Source organism: Vulpes lagopus, chromosome 16 (genome assembly GCF_018345385.1).
Source record: "Vulpes lagopus strain Blue_001 chromosome 16, ASM1834538v1, whole genome shotgun sequence".
NCBI classification, from domain to species: Eukaryota; Metazoa; Chordata; class Mammalia; order Carnivora; family Canidae; genus Vulpes; species Vulpes lagopus.
This window is the reverse complement of record NC_054839.1, coordinates 51739061-51746439: the sequence shown is the minus strand read 5'-3', so window position 1 is coordinate 51746439 and position 7379 is coordinate 51739061. Positions and strand designations below refer to the sequence as shown.

The following is a 7379-nucleotide window of genomic DNA, read 5'->3' as shown; positions in this document are numbered from 1 at the left end:
AAAGGGGAAATCTGCTCTTAAGATTAAATCCAAACTGCAAGTGGTAGGGACAGAAGGCTCAATCCCAGTGTGCCTGTTGTCAAGGATGTCTGTCAGAGTGAAGATCCAAGTGAGCTACCCCTCTCTGGGAGTCATCAACTCACTGCACATCAAATCCCTTCATTGGGATGCCTGGTGGCCAGTGGCAGCAGCAGCTTGATAAACACCGTGCATTGACATTAATTAAAAAACAAACAAACCAAACTAGAACATGGCTCTCCCCTTGGGTGCCTGCTACTTCTGGTGATTTCTAATGCCACCTTCAGGATTTGCTGAGAACCTATTGGGTTTGGCTGCCCTGGTTACCAGTTTATTTTAAAAAGCTTTATTTAAAATGAAATAATATGGAAAGAAAACAAAGGATAGGTGATTCACTGTGTGGTCACAGGCTGCCTTCAGTGTTGGGACATTGTTTTGTGAAAACCATGAGAAGATGGAGGCTCCAAGCCTGAGCTGTGGAGTGACAGTGTGGGAGCCGTGGTCCCAATGGAAACCGGAGGGGGAACACACAGGGCATTGCATGCCTGGGGAGAAGCACTGTAAAATGTTGTTCTGACCAGTCTAGAGTCTGGTTGTTACTTATCCATCCATTTGAAAATATTTACTGAACATTTTTAAAAATATATTTTTATTTATTTACTCATAAGAGACACACATAGAGAGGCTGAGACACAGGTAGAGAGAGAAGCAGGCTCCCTGCAGGGAGCCTGATGCGGAACTCAATCCCAGGAACCCAGGATCATAATCTGAACCAAAGGCAGATGCTCAACCACTGAGCCACCCAGATGCCCCTTACTGAATATTTCTGATGTGTAGGGCATGTGTTTGGTGTGGAACATAGAAGACCACTATAGTGTGTGCTCCTGGGGCTCACAGTCTAGTCCTGACAACTGACCAGCGTAGAGCTCACTTGATACAAGAGAAAGACCAAATGAATTAGTCTGACAATTTCATTACTCATTTCATCATTCTTTCATTTGTTTGACTTAACCCCTGCTCATTAATTTCCCCATGCAAGGAGCCACACTAACTTCTGCTTGAGGAACTCAGCACTTCATGGAGGTAGCCATGGCAAGGAAAAGGCACACTGGGCGTGGGAGGGTACAGAGCAACCAACTTGGGTGTCAGGTTTGTGGGGGCAGGATCGTGGAAGTTCCATAAGGGCGGGAGATACTTGGTTTGGGTCCTGAGAGGAGAGTTGTGAGGAAAAGAAGAGGAGGGAGTGACAACCAGAGAGGGGGTGGCCTGGACAGGGCACCTACATGGACAAAAGAAACAGGCACATCAGATAGAGTGGATGTGGGTGGGTGGACCGATGGAGGCCAGGACAGCTGTGTGTGCGTGTGTGTGTGTGTGTGTGCACACACATACACACACATATGCACACACATGTGCGCTTGGGCTATGTTTGTGTTCTGTCTGAAAATGTCGAATTTGTGTGCTGCTGAGATGAAATCTTAAAAGACTCAAAATTCTACAATCTGACTTTGAAGGAGAGCAGTAAAAGTGTGGGTGCGGATACAGCCAGATTTGCAAAATCTGAATTTGCCTTCACACTTCAAACTAGAGGCCTACATAAACGTGCTTGTTTTTCTAAATCCTCTATTTGTTATTGAGAAAAGTCTCCAAATTTCCGGAGAGGTGATTATAGTAAGAATGCCGTGGGTATACTTGAAAACCTCTGCTTTACTCCTCCGTGAGTTCCAAACTGAAGCCGTTTGTCAGTAGGCTGAGATTGAGGTAGGCGGAGACGGAGGCAGGAAGGCCATGTACTGTCCTGGGTGGGTGGCCAGGGCCCACTCACTTCTACCCTGGGAAGAGAAGTTTCCATGAGAGCTATTATTACCCTGGATTTCTACAAAGTAACATTTCAGGGACAATCTGTATGTTTTAACAAATTATGCTGTTATGGACAAAGCTGGAATTACTTCTAATCATTTCACAAGGGACATTTTAAAACTTGCAGATGATTTTGCTATTTTGTCAGTGTGGAACCGACCCATTTAAACTTTCCAGTCGTATTAATTTTTAATTTAAATTTAATGAAATTAATTCAAATTAAGAAGGTGACCATTATCAATTTCCTTTCCTATTAGTTCCTTAATGCTTTGGCAAATTGCATTCTAAACTTCTCCTTCAACGAGCTAGATACATATTCATGGGTTTCCTAAGAAAAGATGAATTTGATCTTGATATGCTAATCCATAGCCATGGCAGCAATCAAGGAACAGCTAGGGAGAGAAGTGCATTCTGGTATTAATTATGAATCAGGCATTAAGAGCTGGTAAATAATTAAAGCTTCATGTGTCACAACACAAGTTAAGGATCAGTGTGTATTTCCATTACCAAATGTGTTTTGAGGCTATTTCTAGCCCTATTTTGATGTTGACTGAACATAAACTGGGATGCAACTAGGTGGCTCTCATTCATAGAAAACTCAGAGTACAGAATTTTGAACTTACTGAACTATTGGTGTGGGTATACATTCAAATTCAGAGACGGATGTTTGGTGTTCCTAGGAGCTTCTGGGTCATCAGCCCCCTCCCCTCAAAGTTTCTTCACTCTTTGGGGGTCTGTGCAGAGGAATCATGCATTGGGCAAGAGGCTGTGCTGCTCCAAGTATCTGATGATGAATTGTATCTGCAGCTCCCAGGAGCTTGTTAAAAGTGCAGGGTCTGAGGCCCACCAAGACATACTAGATCAAATCTGCCTTTTAACGAGATCCTCAGATGACTCCTTTGGACAATGAAGTGCTGCTAAGGTACTTTTAAGCTTGAGGAATTTGTAATTCTTTAATTTCCTTGATTCTTTTACTGTGGAAAGGAGACCAGGTTCTACTTGAGCTCTCCCCAGGTTCTAAATGGCCAACCTCCCCACATTTCTAGCACATTCTGAGGGGCTGGGTACTGCTGAGGGCCACCTGTAGGCCTTCACCAAGCAGTGGTCTTGGGTTTGAATCCTGGTCCTGCTCCTTGTTAGCTTTGTGACCTTAAGTAAGCTCCTAGCTTTTCTGAGGCTTGGCTCCAGTGGGAATGGCACTGCACACCTCATTGGGCTGTTAGGAGCGAATGAACAGGTTGTCTGTGGGAAGTAATGCCTGCCACTGGCACAGCGGTCTGCAAATGGTAGTCATGATAATGATGATGGTGATGACGGCATTGAGGAAAGAGTGACTTTTAGGGGAAAGAACTGATGGCCAGGAAGGAGGTGATTCACTCAGTGGACAAAGGAATGATACTAGAGATTCTTTAAGAATAGTCATGCATTAGGTTTGATGGCCTAAAACCTAAAACCTTCCTTGAAAGAGGAATTTTCTTGGAATGGGTTTTGGGATAGCAGGAATACTACTCTCAGTTTGTGAGACTTGCTCTGAAAAAGAGAAGAGAAGGGAATTTTGGAGTGAGATTCCAGTGCTCGGTCTGTTCGGACCTCGTTGCATCCTGACTTTCTCTGCATCAAAATCTGTCATCCTTCCGCTGAGTAAACAAGTAGACGTCACCCTTTTTTCTGAACGTGAAAAATAAATAACTTTCGTGTCTTTTCTATAGGTTCCGATGAATGAGGAAGGGAAAGCAGACATTTGAAATTCTAAAGTCTAAAAACTTCAATTTAAAAGTTTCTACTTTATAAAGGCATCTACAGTTACCTTTTTTCAGAGACCCCAATTTTGTTCCCCAAATGGTGAGGTCTCTTAATGGAATTGGACCTCTCTTTTATTTTCCACCCTATAGAATCTCCCTTCTTTGTTTCCCTTAGTCACTTCTGCTCTCAAGATGTATGAAAATAATATTTATTGCGATAATAAATGTTGACCTCTTCAAAGATAGAATGAGCCATTAGTGGGACGGGGTTAAGAAGACCAGATGCCCAGGAATGTTTTCATTGTCCTTTCAAAATCCTGGGCAAGCCGCTGAACAAGAATGAGAACCTTTGGGCATTTCCCATCAGCAACTGTAGGTCACAAGGTCATGGGCTCTGGCCCCGCAGGAACATATGAATACCAAATACGAAGGCCTCCTTCTTCCTTATTCTCTAGAAGGCACAGTGTGGAATTACCCATTATGGCCATGAATTGCCACTTTATTTTGATGGGCATGAAAGAAAGGAAAGCTGAACATTATAAAAAAAAACCCTCATCTTAAACCTTTTCAATTTTTAAGCCCATAAATACAGGGGTCAGAACAAGAGGCCCTACTTTTAAAAAATATTTTATGTCAGGTTGTAAGCCATATATAATATTTAGCAAGCTTATATCCTCTCATCTGGGAGTAACAGATTTTTTACCAGCTCTACTCACAAGGCAATTTTTAGTCATACGCTGAAATATATTAGAATCAGAACCTCAACTTCCTATTTAAATTTGGGTCACTGAGTTTGATCAGGTGTTGATAGGTTCTGAAACTGAACTTGGTTCCAAAATTGGTTGTTTGCAGAATCTATGAGGTTGGGGGCAGGCAGGAGGAAGGGGCCAGAGGGTGCTGCTAAGGTCTGACATCAGAAATTTCCTTTCTTCTTCCCGTCTCCCTGAGCACTGAGTACCTCACTCTATGTACAGGGTGGGTGTGACTCACACTGTATATTGTCCTCATCGGGGACCTGAGAGGCAACGCGGCCAAATGGGGGAAGAATTAGGACTCAGGAGCCAGCCTACTAGCTGTGGGAGCTTAGGCAAGACACTCTGTGCCTCAGTTTCCTTATCTGCAAAATGCAGCTAATGATAGTTCCTACCTTTTAGGTCACAGTGAGATTTAGATGAGTTAATACATGCAGTGCACTGCAAGCTGTGCCTGGCACATAGTAATCGGTATGTATTTGCTTACTCTTTCTCATCCTGGCTGCCTGACCCTGAGCTCAGAGAAAGAATTCATCTTTCTATTTCCATAGTGCCAGGTGTAGGACTGTTCAGCAATGCATATGCATTCATTCCACTAATATTTATCACATGCCTACAATGAGTCAGGCCCTGACTGAGAGGCTTGATCACTGTCCTTCTAGAAGGAATGGTTTCCCTGGAGAGATGAGCAAATATTGTAATACTTCTAGTTGGGGAAGTTTGGGATGCTATGGGGCACCTCCCAGAGGTGCTTGTCTCTAACCTGTGGAGAGCGGACCAGGCTTTCTTGAGGGGAGCTGAGCCTTAGCCAAGTGTGTAGGATGAGCAGGAGAAGAGCAGAGAGGGTTGTGGGTAAAGGAAAACACCTGTGAGAAGATATCCCATGAACAAGTGTTGAATGGAAAGAAATTTTGGTCAGCTTTTGAGAAGGGGAGGGAAGCTCAACATTGTCTTAAATTATTTTAGTTGAAACAGGAATGCCCTGGCACTCCTGATGGCCATGAAAAAGGATGAAAGTGGAAGAAGGCATCCTGAGAAGAGTCCCCTCCTGCCAGGAAGGCCTCCCAGCACTCAGGGCTCTGTGTTGAAGCCGCCTTGGGTGCATCCATGTGCTTTATGAAGCATTTTCTCCTTCAATCTTTTCCTCCCTTCCCTTCCCTTCCCTTCCCTTCCCTTCCCTTCCCTTCCCTTCCCTTCCCTTCCCTTCCCTTCCCTTCCCTTCCCATCCCATCCCATCCCATCCCATCCCATCCCATCCCTCTTTCTTCCTTCTTTCTTTTCTTTCTTTCCTTCCTTCTCTTAAGTTTAGATTTAATTGACATATTATTATGCTAGTTTTAGATGTACAATCTAATGATTCCATATTTGTCGATAATGGGAAGTGATTACCATAATAAATTTACTCAACACCCATCATTACACGTTGTTACAGCTTTTTTTTTTTTTTTTCTAGCAGGGAAACTTTTAAGATCTACTCTTTAGCAACTTTCAGACATACAATACAGCGTTGTATTTATTTATTTATTTATTTATTTATTTATTTATTTATTTATTTATTTATTTATTTATGGTTATTTATTCAGCACAAAACAATTGCCTCCAGCACAAAACAATTGCCTCCAGCTTTACCAGGTCCATGACCCAATCTGCCGCTAAACTGGAATTCAGTTACTGGCCCAGTCCCAGTCTCAGCTTTCTTGTTGGCATCAGGGGGCACAATGCTTTGTCTGTAGGTGTGTCTCTGTCAGCCTCCCCTCATGTGAGTCTTGCAGGTCTCATTCTCTCCAGACCTTTGGCTTACTAGTCTCAGGACAGCTGCGGTGCAGAGCAGCAGACACCCTTTCAGAAGGCTGGTGAAGGCAATTGAGGAGATCCTGGATATGCTGGTTGGTATTTCTATCAATAGAAATGCCTCCAGACAAACTTTAGGAAGCCCCATGATCTGAGAGACAATATGGACTTCATGACATGAAGATTGGGCACATTTTTGTCGGCCATCTCAGGGTGTTGGAGCATGTGGATATCCTTCTTGGCTACCCTCACTGCCTCCTTGAAAAGGAGTTCATAAATGGCACTATGGCTCTTCTTGGACATCAGCATCTCGGTGGCTGCTATGCCTGAGGTTGGGGCTGGAAAGCCAATATAGTGTTAACAGTAGTCACTGTGCTCTACCTTCCATCCACACAATTTATTTCTTCTACAGTTGTAAGTTTGTGCTCTTAAATTACCTTTTCCCCATCACTGCCTTCTTATACATATATTTAATGCCCTCTTTCTCTAAATCCTGTGTCATCTCTAGCAGCTTACTTACCCTGATAGGAGCCATAGATGTTTTGACTGCAGAGGAATGATCAATTCATTGCAAAGAAAACATAGGTCAAGTTTCTTGTGTTGCCCTGCTCAGACCTAGCAAAACTCTGCCATCCTTGAAAGGAGTTTTGTTCCCACGTGGATTGCTCATGGCCACCATCCCTTCACTCCTGCTAAGCTTCCCCTTTACCCTGTTTTCCTCTTCATGACTTCATAAGATAAAGCTGACTCTTAAACTGGAAGATGGTGGGGTTAAATTAAAACACTGATTGGCTGGTCATTTAAAAGCTATGGAGCAAGAGGTAAAGCATTGCCAAACTCTTATTAGTCCCCTTATGGGGAAGTTTTGGCATTGGGCAGAGATGAGCCAGTCACCACCTTCTTTTCCCTTGAGAGGAGTGGAAGTAGCCCTTGTGTATATATGGCGCTTTTCCCTGAACTGAAATCCTTGGTTGAGTTGGAAGCCTGGCTACTTTTCATACTCCTTGATAGCAGGGTCCCCTTGACTCTTAGTAACCTATTTGGCATTTTGCTCAATGTGATCGATAGCTTCCCATTAATGCTCCTGGACCCAGAGGAAGTGGAACAGATGATAGAAGGTGAGTGGGGTGATAGATACTTCAGAATCACCCAAAGGTAAATGGTTATTTCATCCAGAGAATTCAGGAAAGAGATTCACTTTAAATATACACATTTC

At 43.4% G+C, this 7379-nt stretch overlaps 1 pseudogene; it reads right to left on the bottom strand.

Annotated features, from left to right (window-relative positions):
* Positions 1 to 5951: 5951 nt before the first annotated feature.
* LOC121476917 lies at positions 5952 to 6824 on the bottom strand (annotated as a pseudogene).
* Positions 6825 to 7379: the final 555 nt, after the last annotated feature.